The sequence below is a fragment of the Choloepus didactylus genome, chromosome 5 (genome assembly GCF_015220235.1).
Source record: "Choloepus didactylus isolate mChoDid1 chromosome 5, mChoDid1.pri, whole genome shotgun sequence".
Taxonomy (NCBI): domain Eukaryota; kingdom Metazoa; phylum Chordata; class Mammalia; order Pilosa; family Megalonychidae; genus Choloepus; species Choloepus didactylus.
Window position 1 is genome coordinate 128,119,150 of NC_051311.1, and position 18,320 is coordinate 128,137,469.

At 34.2% G+C, this 18,320-nt stretch overlaps 1 protein-coding gene across 14 annotated transcripts in view; it reads left to right on the forward strand.

Moving 5' to 3' along the window:
- Positions 1–18,320, forward strand: part of HDAC9 (histone deacetylase 9) — a 996,855-nt gene that overhangs the window by 616,830 nt on the left and 361,705 nt on the right. The gene's annotated exons all lie outside the window — the stretch shown is intronic.

Sequence of the window (18,320 nt, forward strand, 5' to 3'; positions counted from 1 at the left end):
TTTGGCTTTGTGTAAATTTGATACATTTAATCAAAGTTGAAGCTTGTACGCTAGGTCTCATATACCAAAATATATTGCCATTCTTTGTTGAAACAAGAAAATAAAGATTTTTTGAGCAGTTACCTCTAATACTATTAAAATAAAAAATCCAGTGATAACTATGTTAAAGTATTTACTTCAGCCATTATCAAATAACTAATACAAGTAAAAATTGTTGCATTTTCATTTTCCTAGTGTGAGCTTTTTCTTGACATTTATAGTGGTATTTAAATTAAAATGTCAGCTTCTAAATATAAAATTTTCTCTAAAGAGATGTCAGTTATTAGCTTTGTCTCAAATTTTAAAAAATTGTTTTTAAAAAGCTTAGCATAATCCCTTGACTATACCAAGCACTCAACAAATATTAAAATGAATAATTTTCCATGTATCATATTACTTATGCCTATTACAGTGAAATCCTGATCTATAAGTATAAAGAGACAATACATAACTTTAAAGAGAAGAGAGTAATTAAATTATATCCCCTTATCTGGTAACAATTATTGTAATAGTGTGAAGAACCAAGAGCCCAACTCAAAGTAAAGGGGACTGTACCATTCTGATCTAATTCTAGCAAAGCTTATCAGTAAATGTTATAATGTACTGTATATTCCGTTTAATAGGTTAAATGTAATTGTTTTATATTCTTTGGTTCATTTAACCTGAATTTTAATGTGTTATAAATGCAAGTCAAAGTTACTCTAAGCCACAAAAATATTGCAGTAGAATGTTATGAATTCTAGAGCTATAATTAATGACTATTATAAAATAGATTATCAATCCATAATAGTAATTTGGTCAGAATTGTGTAAATATCATTAATGCTACACATAATTTCCTGAAATTTGAATTCAGACTGTAAAATTATAAGATTAAATTTGTGATAAAAAGCCTCAAAAAAATAGCTAGTGGAGTCAATTAAATAATGGTTTTATACTGTATATCTGATTTCCAAAGTGTAATGTAAAGTAGCTGTTTTAATAAGAAGCACCAATCTAATGTTAGAAATCTTTTCCTTAGAAAAAATATTTTCACCAGGGTTTGCAATAAATTACTATCAAGTTTGCTCGTCTGCCAGTGAACAGTTACCTTCTCATCAGCGAGCATGGTTGCTAAAATAGAGACTGCTAATTTTCTTAAGTCAGTGAAAAACAATCTTAAGACATTTTTGTGTTGTTTCATATTTCTTTTTTTCCCCAAAGAGTGTTAAAAAAGACATTCAGGTTTTAAACATTTATTTTTAGAACTTAGTGCTCAACAGATATATATGTGGACAACTTAGTACTTTTTAAATTTGGCATTTCTTTGTGATTTTTCATAGTATCAAAGTATTCAACTATAAATAATTGTTGTGGGTAAATAGCTGCAATAAATATGCTATTGTGGTTGTGCAGTTTTGGGTTTACAATTGTAAACTGAGGATTAAAATTGTAAATAATCCTAGTGAGGAACTTGGAGATGCCAGAGAAGGGGACATTTGAGAGAGAGATTACCATTCCCTTTATTACTGATAATTCCTCCATCCACCTTAAAGGAAAATTAGAGAATTTAGACAAATCAAAGAACTTAGCAAATAAAACAAGATAATTGGGATGTGACTTTTCTGACAGGCTAAGGGCATACCTCTTTAGATTTTAAAAGGTTGCAATTCTCATGGTTATATCTCATTTTGTAAAAAACAACAAGAAACCTCCTTTGGGACTTATAAATTATAGAGTTTAGACAATGCAACTTGTTGGACCATGTTGATTTACAAAACTTTTACTTTTAACTATTGCAAACAGAATGCACCAGGTATTGTTACAAGCACTCGTTTCTCCTCGCAGCAACCTTTTGAGGTGGTGTAACCATCGTCACATTTATTCCCCTCTCAAGGCAAAGAGACTCCAATTTCTAAGCAGCCTTTCAAAAAATTTTGACCCATCCAGGTTACACTTGATAATTATCTTGACCTAAAATAGTCTAAAATGTTGTGAAAGGGGAACACAGGGGTATTTGTCTTGACTTCTGGACCCACCCCCTAGGTGGTTTTTCTAACTGAAAGGTGAATAAAAATCCTCTTGAGGGGTACTGTTAGCAATTCAGATTTTGACACACACACACACAGACACACACACACACACTCTCTCTCTCTGTCTCTCTCTGTCTCTCTCTCTGTCTCTCTCTCTCTCTCCAGACGTTCTGATTCTGTTGTCCTGAGGTGGAGCCCAGGAGGCTGGATTTTTCAGTGCCCTTTGGGAGAGTCTGATGCGGAAATATTATTTTGGAGATGTTCAGGCCTCTAAACCACTTCCTGAAATGTGACCCAATTTTTAATGTCTTTTACCTAAGATCCTCAGATTCTCTGATTTATAGTTTTTGAAATATATTGTATTATCATTCTTGTATATTGTTTTCCCTGTTTCTTCTGCTTTTAAATTCAACTATAGGTTATTCTCACAATGTTTACCACTATTACTGCAGTTGCTAGTGTTTGTCCTGCTTATTTCTCTCTTCTTATTTAAATTATTTCCTAGCTTATTTATAGTTAGTTCACCAAACTTGGCAAATTATTTTTCTTCATGCATTCTCTGCTGTTTGTAGTATGTTGCCTTATTTTTGTTTTTTTTATAGACATAAAACTCACAAAATGTAAAATTAACCATTTTAAAATATATAATTCAGTGGCATTTGGTACCTTTATGATTTGTGCCATCATTACTACTATCTAGGTCCAGAATATATTCATCAGAATATTTTCACCAAAACGAAACCCTGTACCCAGTAAGCAGTTACTCCAACCTACCCCAACCCCTAATCAGCCAGTCCCATTAATCTACTTTCTGTCTCTAAGGATTTATCTATTCTGTCATTTCATATAAACTAAGTCTTATAATATGTGAACTCTTGTGACTGACTTCTTCCATTAGCATAAAGTTTAAAAGCTCATCCCCATTGTAGCATGTATCAGTGCTTTATACCTTTTGATGGGCTGGATAATATTTCGTTGTGTGGATGTGTACCACATTTTGTTTATCCATTCATCAGTTGATAACCATGTAGATTGTTTCTATCTTTTGTTTATTATGAATAATGCTGTTAGAAACATTGTTGTACAGTTTTTTGCTTGTGTGAACATAATGTTTTCATTTCTCTTAGGTATGTACCTATAAGTGGAATTGCTGGGTCATCTGGTAACTAGATGTTTAACTTGTTGTGGAACTGCTAAACTTTTCTACAGTGGTTGCCCTATTTTACATTTCCACCAATAATGTATGAGGATTCCATTTTTCTACATCCTTGCCAGTACTTATTTTCATTTCTTACTTTGTTTTGTTTGTAGCCATTGTACTGAGTGTGAAGTAGTATCTCATTGTGGTTCCAATTTGCATTTCCCTAATGACTAATAATGTTGAGCCCTTTTCAATGTTGAGCCCTTTTCAATGTACTAAAGGCCATTTATGTAACTTCTTTGGATAAATGACTATTCGAGTCATTTGCTATTTTTACATTGGATTATTGTTGAGTTGCAAGAGTTCTTGATTCTAAATACTAGACCTTTATCAGATACATGATTTGTAAATATTTTCTCCCATTCTGTGGATTTTCTTTACATTTTTTTTGGTAGTCTGTTTATGCCCCCAACATTTTATTTTTGATGAAGTTTAATTTATCTGTTTTTTTTTTTTTGTTGCTTATTCTTTTGGTGTTATACTAAAGATGCTATGGCCTAGTCCAAGTTCACCAAAATTTACACCTATACTTCCTTCTGAGAATTTTGTAGTTTAGCTCTTACTTTTAGGTCTTTGATCCATTTTGAGTTAAATACATTTTTTTTATATATTATAAAGAGAAATGAAACTCATGTTTGTTGTACTCCAATTTTTCATGCATCATCTCAGTTTTCCTTCTTTTTGGTTGATTGTAGTCTTGCTTCTCTGCCTTTCCTGTTGCTATCTCTTTTTGCTTCCTCGCTCTTGATGCTTTCTTTTTTCTTCCCATCGAATCATTTAAATGCTACAATGTTGATGTTTACAATATCTAATATAAACTTAATGTAAACATTAAGTTTATTTTCCTTAATAACTGCCTTTTTCTGGTAATTTTTTGAAAAACCAAATCAGAAATATTTTTCCTCAGCATTTATGTGTATGGTTGTAAAATCCTTCCTTGGTTATTCATTTTTACTTATTTCTACTTTTCACTTAAATTTTATGTTGAACTAATGTTTGCCTCTTTTTTTTGATCTGTGTGCCTCTGTTGACAGAATTCCTTCAGAGACTGCTAGATTTTCACCATCCAATGCAGTAGCCTCTAGCCACATGCAGCTATTGAGCATTTCAAATGTAGCTGGTATGAATTGAGATATGAGTGCATTATTCTTCTTCTTCCCCTTCCCTGTCTTTCATTCTATCTTATTTTACTATAAAACAACCCCAGATATTTTTTTCATCAATTTCAACTAAGGATTCATCAAATTTATGTGAATGATCAAAGTGATTTCTGTTCCATAGAACTGTATTGAGGAAAGATTTTGATCAGGGACTCTTCTAAAAAGCCTTGTCTACACCCAGGGCTCTATAACTTTAATTCCCACCCCATCAACAGCACCAAAGCCATCAACCAAGAATCAAAAGTCAGAAAATCGGCATTACCTAGTAGCCTACAAGGGACTCTCTTGTCACATTTGCATGGGACTCTGCCTTTCCTTGGAGTCAGCATGGAATAAACAGTAATACATTTTTTTTTTTTTTTTTTTTTATCTTTGCTTTTTAACAAACACTGAGAATGCATTTTTGGATTTTTGCCTCCTTTCTCCAGTTCAGTGAATGCTAAAAGAACTTAGAATGAGAAATCCTGCAATGCTTTCTTGATCTTAAGTAAATTACTTTCTGGTTTTAAATAAGCCAACAGTTCTCTATCTCTCACCTTCATTTTAAATGATAAGGAATAAGTTTACTTTACATTGTATTTTCTTTGTTACAGAAGTTGTGGATTCACAGAAAAATCATCCATAAATTTCAGGGTTCCCATATACTACCCTAGTATTAACATCTTGATCAGTGTGTTACATTGTTGCAATTGATTAAAGCACATTTTTATAATTGTACTATTAACTATTGTCCATGGCATAACTTTGAGTTCACTGTTCGTGTTCTGCAGTTCCTTAGATTTTTTGAAAAAAATTTTCCTAGTAATATATATGCAATCTAACATTTTCCCTTTTAACTACATTCAAATATATAATTAAGTACTCTTAATTACGTTCACAATGTTGTGCTATCATCACCACTATCTATTACCAAAACTTTTCCATCATCCCAAATAGAAACTCTGTATATTGTAAGTCTTAACTTCCTATTCCCTCTATTCTGGATTCTGACTCTATGAGTTTGCTTATTCTATTATTTTATATCAGTGAGATCGTAAAATATTTGTCTTTTGTGTCTGGCTTATTTCACTCAACATGATGTTGTCAGGGTTCATCCATATTGGCCAAACTACAAAACTTTTTTCCTTTTTATTGCTGAATAATATCCCTTATTTGTATATGCCACGTTTTGTTTCTCCATTCCTCAGTTGATGGACACTTGGGTTGCTTCCATCTTTTGGCAATTGTGAATAATGCTTCTATGAACATTGGTGTGCAAATAACTGTTTGAGTCCCTGCTTTCAGTTCTTTTGGGCATATGCCTAGCAGCAGGACTGCTGGATCATATATCAATTCTATACTTAGCTTTCTGAGAAACTGACAAACTGTTTTCCACAGTGGATGCACCGGTTTGAATTCCCACCAGCAATGAATTAGTGTTCCTCTCCAACACTTTGTAATTTTCTGAATTTTTCATAGCTGCTATTCTAGTGAGTGTGAAACCATTTTGGTTTCAATTTGCATTTCCCTGATGACTAATGATGTTAACCATTCTTTTCACATGCCTTTTGTCCATTTAAATGTCTTTTTTGGAGAAATGTCTATTCAAGTCTTTGCCCCATTTTTTAATTGGGTTGTTTGTCTTTTTGTTGTTGAGTTGAAGAATTTATTTATATATTTAGATATTAAACACTTACTAAATATGTGGTTACCAAATATTTTCTCCCACTGTGTTGGTTGTTGTTTTACTTTCATGATAAATTCCTTTGAGGAACAGTAGATTTTAATTTTCATGAGGTCTCATTTATCCACTTTTTCTTTTGCTGCTCATGCTTTGGGTATAACGTCTAAGAAACCAGTGCCTAAAAGAAGTCCTGAATATACTACTCTAGGTTTTTCTTCTAGGAGTTTTATAGTGCTGCCTCATATATTTAGGTCTTCGATCCATTTTGAGCTGAGTTTTGTATATGTTGTGAGGTAGGGGTCCATCTTCATTGTTTTGCAAATGGACATCCAATTTTCCCAGCACCGTTTTCTGAAGAGCCCATTTTTCTCAATTGATTTCTGTCCTGTGCCAATAACATGCTGTTTTGATTACTGTGACTTCGTAATTTGTCTTAATAATTGGAAGTGTGAGACCTCAAACTTCATTCTTCTTTATCAAAATGACTTTGGCTATTTGTGGCCCCTGCCATATAAATTTGATGATTGGCTTCCCCATTTCTGCAAAGAAGATTGTTGGAATTTTGATTGGGATTTCATTGAATCTGTAAATTTCTTTGGGTATAATTGACTTCTTAACAGTACTTAGTCTTCCAGTCCATGAACATGGAATGTACTTCCATTTATATAGGTTTTCTTTTATTTCTTTTAGCAATGTTTGGTAGTTTTCTCTGTACAAGTCCTCTACATACTTGGCTACATTTATTCCTAGATATTTGGTTCTTTTAGTTGTTATTTTAGATGGAATTTTTCTTGATTTCTTTGTCCAGTTTTTAATTACTAATGTATGGAAGCACTACTGATTTTGGGGTGTTGACCTTGTACCCCACCACTTTGCTGAATTTATTTATTAGCTCCAGGAGTTTTTTTTTGCTGTGGATTTTTGAGGATTTCCTGTCTATATCCCAGTACGATGCTGAATAATAGTGGTGACAGTGGGCATCCTTGTCATGTTTCTGATCTTAGAGAGAAAGTTGTCAGTCTTTCACCATTAAGTATGATGCACTTTATCATGTTGAGGAGTTTCCATCTATTCATAGCTTCCCAAGACTTTTTATCAAGAAGGGATGCTGGATTTTGTCAAATGTGTTTCCTGCATTGATTGAGGTGATCATGTATTTTTTTCCTTCATTTTGTTGATACAGCACTTTACATTAATTGATTTTCTTATGTTGAACCACTCCTGCATACCTGACATAAATCCCACTTGATCGTGATAAATATTCTTTAATGTGCTGTTTGATTCAGTTTGCTGGTATTTTATTGATGATTTTTGAGATATTGATCTGTGATTTTATTTTCTTGAAGTATTTTTATATGACTTTGGTATGAGGGCGATGGCCTTATGGAATGAATTAGGCAATGTTAACTCCTCTTCAATTTTTTGGAAGAGTTTGGGTAGGTTTAGTGTTAATTCTTCTTGGAATGCTTGCTAGAATTCCTCTGTGAAGCCTTCTGGTCCTGGGCTTTCCCTTTTGGGAGGCTTTTGATTATTGATTCAATCTCTTTGCTAGTTATTACTTTGTTGATACCTTCTGTTTCTTTTTGAGTCAGTGTAGGTAGTTGTGTGTTTCTAGGAGTTTGTCCATTTCATCTAGGTTATCCAGTTTGTTAGCATACAGTTGTTCATAGTATCCTATTTTACTCCTTTTTATTTCTGTGCAGTCAGTAATAATGTCTCCCTTTTCATTTCTGATTTTAGTTATTTGTGTCCTCTCTATTCTTTTTTACTTGTCAGTCTAGGTAAAAGTTTCTTGATTTTATCAATCCTTTCAAATAACTACCTTTTGGTTTTGTTGATGCTCTCTAAATTTTTTTAGTTTTCTCTCATTTATCTCTGCTCTGAAATTTAAATCTTTCTTTTAAAATGTAAGCATTTAGAGCTATAAATTTCCCTTTCAGCACTGCCTTTGCTGCATCCCATAAACTTTGGTATGTTGTGCTTTCATTTTCATTTGCCTCAAGATATTTCCTAATTTCCCTTGTGATTCCTTCTTGGACCCATAGATTAAGAGTGCATGCCTAATTTCCACATATTTATGAATTTTCCATTTTTTCCTATGTTACTGATTTCTAGTTTTATTCCATTGTAGTCATAGAAGATACACGTTATGACTTCAGTATTTTTTTAATTTATTGAGACTTGTTTTGTGACCTACTGCATGGTCTATCCTGGGGGATGATCTGTATGCACTAGAGAAGAATGCATATTCTGCTGCTGTTAGGTGAGATGTTCTGTTAAGTGAAATGTTCTTTAGGTATCTGTTAGGTCTAGCTGGTTTAGAGTACCATTCAAGTCTTCTGTTGCCTTATTGATCTTTTGTCTGTATGTTCTATCCATTACTGAGGGTGGTATATTGAAGTCTACTATTAATGAAGAACTGTATATTTCTCCCCTCAAATATGTCAGTATTTGCTTCATATATTTTTGGGCTCTACTGTTAGATGCATATATATTTATAATTGTTAGATCATCTTATAGAATTGACCCCTTTATCAGTATGTAGGGGCCTTCTTTGTCCCTTGCAACAGTTTTTGAATTAAAGTATTTTATCTCTGATATTAGTGTAGCTACCCCAGCTCTCTTTTGGTTACTACTTGCATGGTATATCTTTTCCATCCTTTCACTTTCAACCTACTTATGTCTTTGAATTTAAGGGTAACTCTCTAGTAAACAGCATATACTTGGCTCATGGTTTTTAACCCATTCTGCCAATCTCTGCCTTTTGTCTAGGGGTTTTTAATCTGTTTACATTTACAGTAACAACTGACAATGCAGGACTTTCTTTTGCTGTTTTACTGTTTTTAAGTCTCATAACTTTTTTTGGCCCTCAAATCTTCCATTAATGCCTACTTCTATATTTAGTTGTCTTTTTTTATTGCCCCTCAAATTGGGAACATTTTTTTGAGGGACAATAAAAAAGACAACTAATTTTTTTCTGAATTTTTTTTCTGAATGTATTCTCATGTAGTTTCTTTGTGATTACCATGGAGTTGAAATCTGACATCCTAAATCTGTAGCAATCATATTTGCTTTGATGTCTACATATATTTCCATAGCATACACGTACACTGTTCCTATACCCCTCCATTCTACCTTTTTTTGTACTTGTTGCAAATTACATCTTTGTACACTGTCCCCAAACATCAGTTTATTATATTTTCTATGCATTTTCATTTTAGCACCTGTATGAAGCAAGAAGTGAAGTTACATAACAGACAATATAATGCAGTAGTACCAGAATTCATAATTATCCATATGGTTACCTTTTCGGAGGTCTTTATTTCCTTATGGTGCTTTGATCCACTCTTTAGAGTCCTTTCCTTTCAGCCTGAAGAGCTTCCTTTAGCATTGCTTGTAGGGAAGGTCTAGTAAAGACAAATATCCTCAGCTTTTAATTTTCTGTGATTCTCTTCATTTCTCTCACCTTTTAAAGAAAGTCTTTCCAGATAAAATTTTTGTTTGACAATTATTTTCTTTCAACACTTTAAATATTATGTACCATTGCCTTCTTCCCTCCATGGTTGCTGATGAGAGCTTTGCACTTAATCCCAGTTGGGATTTCCTTATACATAACTCTTTGCTTTTCTCTTGCAGCTTTCGGAACTCTCTCCTTGTCCTTGGCACCGGAGAATTTGATTACTATGTGTCTGGGTGTGTTTTTTTTTTTTTCAAATTTGTCTGGGTAGGGTTTATTGGACTTCGTGCATGAGCATATTCATACCTCATTAAATTTGAGAAGTTTTCTGCCATTATTTATCTGAATATTCCTTCTGCCCCTTTCTCTCTTTTTCTTCTGGGACTCCTAAAATGCACATATGGGTATGCTTGATGGTGTCTCAAAAGTCTTTAGGCTCTGTTCTTTTTTATTCTTCCATGTTTCTGCTCCCCAGTCTGATCATTTCAGTTGTCTTATACTTGAGTTCATTTATTCTTTCTTCTGCTACCTCCTATCTGCTGTTGAAACTATCTAAGTCATGTTTCATTTCAGTTATTGTGTTCTTCAACTCCAGTATCTCTCAAGAGATTCTCACATTGTTCATTCATTGTTTTCTTCATATCCTGTAGTTTCTTTCTCTGTTTTCCTTTATCTCCTTGAGTATATTGAGAATTAGTTTAAAATCTCTGGTAATTCCAAAGTCTGGTCCTCTTCATTGATGAATTCTGGATTTTTATCCTGTTCCTTTGGGTGGACTATCATTTCCTTTGTTTGTTTAGTAATCTTGTTGCCCAGTTAAAAAGTTAACTCTGGGATTTAGTCCCTGGGCTGTCCCGTAAGTTTGTATCCAGCTGGTGATATGACAGATATTTTCTTGAATGCTAAGAGCTAATCAAAACAAACCAAGGTAAAAAGAACCTTTTACTCTCTTTGCAAATTGGCTCATCTTCAGCTGGTGGTCTCCTTCAGAGCTTAGCCTTACTATCAAGTAGATTAGCCAGAGGCAATTGGGAAGTACAGGGTCCTGTCTGTCTAATCTAAGCCTGGATGGAGCCAGAGCTGGGGGGCCTGCTTCTTCTCTTGTGCTATGTTTGCTGGAGGCCCCAGGAATTTTCCATTTACAGCCCACAGGAGTTTGAGTGAATTCCCCCTCTGCTCCCTTTGGAACAGAACTTCTCCCCATCCTGGGTGCTCTTTCGAGTGACTTAATGTAGATAGTCCTTTGCCCAGGCTGCTTCACCTTAATTGTTTCTCACACTTTCCTAGCTGTCTGCAAGTGGCTTCTCTACTCTCATGACAAACTATGAGAGGGTGAGCCTGAGACATGTTCCCTGGCTCAGTCTCTTAGATATATTGGCACTGACATACATGCATCCCAGTGTGCACAAAGGGGCCACTCGACTCCCTCTGGAATAGGGCCAGGGACCCACAATGGGAGTGCAATTTGGCTTTACCCTGTATTGTGGAGGGATGGGGAAGGGCCAGCAAGGGTGCTAGGAACTTCTGCGGCTTTGGAGCTGCATTTTCTTAATTCAGCACTTGCCCGATTAATCCAGCCCCTTAACTGTCTTCTGTAGTTTTGAGGAAAGTTACTGTCTTTAAGATTCTTCTGCAACCTTGTCCCAGGGGGACTGGAATAATGACCCCCAGAGATCTGAAGTAAATGATCAAAGGTAGCGATCTGGGGTCAGACCACACGCCTCCGGAGATTGGAGGTCTAGTTTTTTATGTCCCAACCTGGCACCAGCGAGCTGCTGGCCAAGAGGTTGGCGTAAGGGGGGTGATAGCTTCTTCAGGGACAGTGAAGCTCACCAGTCTTTATCACAATTTACAAGTCTCTGCCTCCTGCTCCTCCCTGGATGCTGCACAGTGTTCCCCTAGAGTCTGCAGTGTCAAAGTGGTTGATTAATTCAGGTAATTTCTGCAAGTTCAGTAGTTGTGGTTGAGGGACTGATTCCTAGAGCTTCCGACTCTGACATCTTCCCACACTCCTCTGAGTAGATAGGTGTATCTGGCTGTTTTCAAGATACTTGTTATCACTGTTTACAGAAATTTGATTATGTTGTGCCTTAAGTACAGTTTTATTTGTATTTTCCTGCTTGGACTTGTGAGTTTGCACTTTTGAAAACTTTAGAAAATGTCAAATGTTATTTCTTCTAGTAATTATTTCTTCTAATAATTTTTCTGCTTTCTTTTGAGGCTCCATTTGATTGTAGGGTGAACTGAAATCATGTCACAGGTCAATAAGACTATACATTAGTTTTCATTTTTTTCTCTCTGTGATTTATTTTATTTACCCTGTAGAATCTGTATACTGGCTACCACAAAAGTAGTATTTTCCAAAAATAAAAGACATACACACACACACATTAACTGCCATTTACAGTGAATGTTTCTGTTTAAACAGATAAGCTATGATCTGCACTGATTTTAAATTTTGTGTCTCTAAGTTAAAATTACCTTTCATTCTTCTAATTCAGAGTCCTTGTGAAGCAATTACCTTAATTTTATTTTTCCACCACAATGCTTAGTGGTTGTTTTCTTTATCCAGATGACAATTATGATTTCATATTTCCTGTTCTTTTATTAAAAAAAAAAATCTATATAACATTAAAAAGTCAGTGCCAATGAAAACTATGAACAACAGAAATGAGTGGAACTTACCAACCCAGGGAAATTATTCTAGAAAAATATGGATGTGCTTCAAATAATGTTGCCTTAAACAAATGCCCATAATTGCAATGGCAAGATGAGAGAAAATTATGCTATTGGGTGAGGAATTGTGGGGGACCTGGGAGGAGAGTTGTTTTTTTTTTTTCAATTTATCTCTTTATCTTCAGTTGGGGAATGAGATGGGAAGATTTAAAGTGGTAGAAGATGAGCATTAGCTTTTATTTTAACTTTGACTCAGAAGTACTGAAGTTTTTATTTTATTTCGTGTAGAAATATGTCTTTAAAGCCATCAGAACATTAGCTTAGGTTAAGGTGCTAGAGAACCTTTGTGGGGAGTGGAGGGGCTTGTTCTTTTTCATCCTCTAATCACTGTGGACTTTGGGATGGCTCCTACAGTGAATTAAAAGGTTCTTAGATATTTGACAGCAAAGCCGAGGACTAGGGAGTTTATATGGATTTGCAACTTCTGATTCTTGGATGGTGTGTTAATAACTGTGTATTTTTTAATGGTTACACTCTCCTTAACTTATAAAAGATTTACTGTTACAGTTTGTGTGTGGCCAGGCAGTGGCATATGGAAAAGCTGTTTCCTGCTATTTAATTTAATTAGCCCAATCACGTGCCAGCCTTAGGGCATGTCACTCTGGACCTCTGAGGCTCTTTGTCTGTCAAAGAGATGGACAATATCTTGGCTTTGTTTAGTTGCTCCTCATGCTGCATATAAAACCACTGAAATACTGACTGTTTGTTTAACCAAAACTTTGCATTTTTACCATTTGGCTTTGATTTTGTTTTTTAAAAAAAGATGACATTTTGGCCTTGGGGAGGTGAAAAGGAAATATTGAGGATATGAAGAAGATCTGTGGCTCTGTGTGGCTTAATGTAGGGCTGAGAATAGATCATTTTCCTATCGGCAATGAGTTTTGTCAGTAGAAACCCAAGACAGTCATCACTGAATCTTTTTAGCCCTATCTTCACCAACAAACTATCATTTTATTTGAAGCTACCTTTTTTGGTTCGTGTATATATTTTTGTGTGATTTTCATCATCTTGCCAAATCTCTAAATCTTTTGGTGAATTCATTATTGAAGAAGAAAATATTTTGTTTGATGTTTTAGGTAAAAGTAGTCTAGTTTTAATTTGTTTTGTTTTCATAGAAAAAAGAGTGATGAAAATATTTAGCCACTTCAAAAATAGCCCCCAAAATATTAGCCTTTCCTTTCAAAATCAAAGATGTATTTTAAATTTTTCTTTTATAATTAATATTTTCAATTTTTAAAGATTTGATTTAGTCATATGCAAGCCAGTTTTATAATCCAAATAATTTTTAAGCTTTAAAAGCAATGAAGAGCATGAGAATTGAAGCCTAAAATTCCAGCTGAATTAACAGCTTCCATGAATCAAAATGACTTGTTAAAGGTGATAAACTTATTTGAATATTCAGATTTTTATATGTAGCCCAGGTTTTCAATTCTTTATTGGTTTTAGACACATGCACAGTTTAGAGCCACAAGAAGATTTGCATGTAGACTTAATTGTGCACTGAGGAAGTTAAATTCAATCACACCAATTGCCAGTGTCTGCTTTCATCAGTGCCAGCTACTGTCCTGGGTACCAGGATAACCCTTACCGCCTGATATTTCTCAACTTTGGGGAAAACCAGTAGGACCTAAACTTAATGATCAGTCTCAAATGAAATATCCTTGTTCTGAAGCTAATATTTCTCTTCAACATTATTAGGAATTTTGTAAAGAACTATTGGGAAATTTCACTTTGATAGGATTTGCAGTCAGTCCTTCACTTCTGATTTTTTTTTATCTAAAAAAGTTAAATGGCTGTAATAAAATTAAAACATAAATTGTAAATCATCTTAATATTATTTTTACATGACTTCCATTCATAATACAGACATTTATAATGACCTATAGCTAATACAGCTGTCATCACCCATGCAAAGTGTATGCCATCTGTGATCTGCATGGATTTTACATTGTGTTTAATGGCAAGTAAACAATCAATTAAAAATTGAAAGTTATGCTGAAAATATTCTATGCAACTGTACTTAAATCCTCAATCCTTGTATCAATTCTCAGATTTATGATTGTATCATGAAATTCTGTTGGGAACTATAGCCCTATGAAATTCTTTTTTTTCCCCATAAGGACTAACCATGAGGAAGGGTAATTATGCAATTTTTACATAGGTATTTAGAAAATAGATGTCTCAAAAGCGTCCTTATAATTAAACATACTAATTAATTGGACTTGCAGTAAACATTAATCTATATATATGATTAATGTTTTCATTTTTGTTTTATTTTAAAAGTATGTTTTGAATGTTATTTTTCTGAGATCACGCTTCTTGAACACACATACACACACATATACACACACACCAGATTGTTTTTAGACTGAAGTAATATGCATTTAAGAAAATTCATTTTACTAGAAAGTTTTTCAAAATGAGTATATTTTTAATATTGAGAAACTCCCATATTTGCTAAAGAAACAAAAATGAGTGGCACCAAAACAGTGTTTTCATAGAGCTCTGTTTTTCAGTAATGATATTTACTGAACATAAAATATAGCATGACTGAAGTTTGAAATTAAATTAATAATGAGGTGACCATTAATTTAGGGATAGATATCTACTTAAAATTATCTAAGGAAAGAATATTCTTTAGTTAATTTAAAGCAAGCCTCTTGAATATAGGTATTGAATTGGTGCAACCTTGTTTCTGTTGGGAACTATAACCCTATGAAATTCTTTTTTTTTCCCCATAAGGACTAACCATGAGGAAGGGTAATTATTCGATTTTTAAATAGGTATTTAGAAAATAGATGTTGTCTCAAAAGGGTCCTTATAATTAAATGTACTAATTAATTGGACTTGCAGTAAACATTAAACCACATCTTCCTTGCACATCATCATAAGGTTTTATTGCATGTACACTTAGAGTGCATGACTATGTGTGTAAATTGGCTAATGTACCTCATTTACTATTTTTCATTGCAGTTTAGCCTAATAAACAGTAATTGTTCAGAGCAATTCAGTCAGTGTATCTTGAACAACTATCATGTGTCCAAGCATTGTTCCAGGGACCAAGAAGGTGGCCATAGAATGAGGGTGCCATATGGCCTTCTAAATTTACAATCTCTTGAAAAAAAGAGCTGGGTAAACAAATGATGAAAACCTAGTATCATTTGTGCCACCATGGTCAAAATGTATATAAAGCACAAAGCCTGCATAGGCCTCGATCAAGGCCTTACAGTGTCTTAAGGGGCTGAACTGTGACTGAAACCCACATCCAGCGTCCAAATCCTTCCCAATAAACTGCTACCTCTGTGTAGAATGTCGAGTTCAACCCTGGATTTGACATATATGTCAAATATTCTATGATGTTTGGTAACTGAGTAAGAGTGATGTGTTCCCTTTGCCCACTTTCCCTGGTAGTATTATAGAAAATTCCCCCCACCAAAGTTATGTTCGAAAGCTAGTCTTCTGGCTGTTTACAAAATAATTTCTCTTACTTTGAAATATTTGAAATTTGAATGAAAATGGTTTCTTCTGTAATATGTTCTGTTCTATGTGGTTTTCTTTTCCTTGTTGCTTTTCCTCTTCAAGGTCTTCCTTTTTTTGTTGTTGTTGAATGAAATTTGATTGAATCACTCTTTGAAGATAATTTATGGAGGAAAAACTGTCCTCCACCCTTTCTGTGGCTTACCACAACCTCTAGGAAGTTAGCTGGAGTACACTGAAATCAAATGATGCTGGCAAGAGCAGAAATTCTCTAAAAATCCACTGGTGTTTGGGCAGAAAGCTCACAAAATGAAGTGTCAGTATGCACTGTGCAGGAGTTTAGTCATGTGTCTGACCATATCACCCTTACCCATTTACCCGGGAGAAGTAGCCTGCCCAACCAGGCAGCCTGTGTGATGGAGAAGTGAAAATCAGAGGAGACAGTCTCCTTGTTCTTGGCCACATACAGAATCTCTAGCTGTGTGTGCCTCAGTTTCCTCATTTGTGAATTAGAAGTGTTAATCTTGACTTTCTTTGAAATGTTATGCTTTTGCTCACCCAAACTGACAAGATGATATATGTCTGCAGCTTTATTGACAGCTATCAGAAAAGCCAATGCTGAATGCCCACCTTATTTTAAATACTTTTTTTTTTGGCTTTTATATTAGTTCTTTCAAAATTCTAGATTGTTAAAAAAGAAAACCTTGTTGAATGTTGAAAAAATGTCAAGCAAATGCTGATTTACTATTTTTGAAACAGAATTGGCAAATAGATTTCCTCCTAAAAGGAGATGGGAAAAACACATTTTACATCATCAGAGATTTTGATATTCCTTGTGAATGAAAATAACTCAAGTAAATTAGTCATAAATTATATGCAAAAATAGTCGGCATGTGTCAGTATTTAAATTTTAACAGGAAGCAATATTAAATATAGTACAGAATGAAATATTTTTATTATTGACAGGGACATTAGATAATGATGATAACATCAATAAAATCTAGTATGTATTGAGAGCTAATTAAATGCCAAACACAATGCCAAGTAATTTGAATATATCATTTAATCATCATCCCTTATTTACAGATGAGGAAACTGAGGCCTCACAGTGCTTTTTTTTAGCTCTACTAAAAAAATAGTCGAGCTTAGATTCAAGCCCCAGTCCAAATCACACTGAGGCTGAGGGACTGGCTTGGAGTCTCACAGCCAATTTTTGATAATGCTGTGGCTGAGACTCAGTTCTGATTTATAGATGACCGAATGAAGTCAGTGTACTTTTTACAGCTTCTAATCAGAAAACCATTTACTGCTATGCTAAAATTCCAAACAAGTCTCCCTCACTTACCCCAATTATTTTGAAGAGAATGTGCTAGTCGTTGTAGAAAACAAAGTCAAAAGTGTAAAACTAAAACTCACAACGTTCAGGAAGTTATTGTATGGTTTCACAGCTGTGGCCCTGCTTCTTTTCTTCATTCTGAATTACATTCTTTAGCATCACTAATTCCCCTATTTAATTCAGCTCATAAAACATACGTCTTATGGCTATAGCTTACAAGACATGGCAAGAAGAACATTCATTTATGAAATCCCTAATTCTTCAATGCTAACTTTTCATACTCTATATGGAACTTATTTTATTTACTAAATTTATTTTTGATTTACAATGTATGTTTATTCCCTTTGCCTCTGTGTGTGTGTGAGTGTGCGTGTGTGTGTGCATTTACACCATATCTTGGTATAAATCCTTCACAGGTGGGTCAAATTTCCTTAGGTTATCCTGTGGACTCTGCAGTTTTAACTCTGTCTGCCAACATTTATACAAATTTTTTTCCTTTTTCCTGTTAATTATAGTAAAACACCAGGTTTAAAAGAAAGGTGTTGGAATCCTTTCTCCTCTATATGTAAAGATCTTCACAATAAGATCATTTGAATAAAAATGTCAAATAAGCTAGTATAAATTTTTGTTTCTTTACTTGTTAATTTCTTATCATGAATCTGCAGCATGCAGGGCATTGTACTAAGTGCAGGACGTGATCCTGCCTGGCTCCAGTAAACTTATAATCTAGTGAGAGGGGGCTAAATCACATGTGTAAATAAATATTAGATAAAAGATGGTAAGTTTCATAAAACAAAATTTTCCAAATGCCCTGTGATTTAATACAAATATAAATATTTAATGACCACTTAGGCTTTCTAAACCCATCAAAATTCTTGATTTAGCTCCGTTAATGTTATTCCTATGTATCTGCATTCCTGGGTAAACACATTTCCCAGGCCAAGCGATAAGTTTTCAATGTTTAATCTAGCAAGTAGTAGAATTGATTTAAATAGATAGGATTTAAATACACCTTCCACTCAACTCACTGGTCTTGCTGGTTCCCTTTATGTATATTTGCTTGCAAAACCACAGACTAGTTTAAGATTTTTTAATATCAACAGGTATTCAAAGGTGTCCGGGTTACTTTATAACATTTCGAAGATAATTTGCCACTACCATAGAACTCACATTGACAGGAAGGAAATTTTTATATTAGGGTAAATAATCCTGTACTATTCAAAATTCCTTCAGTGAATTT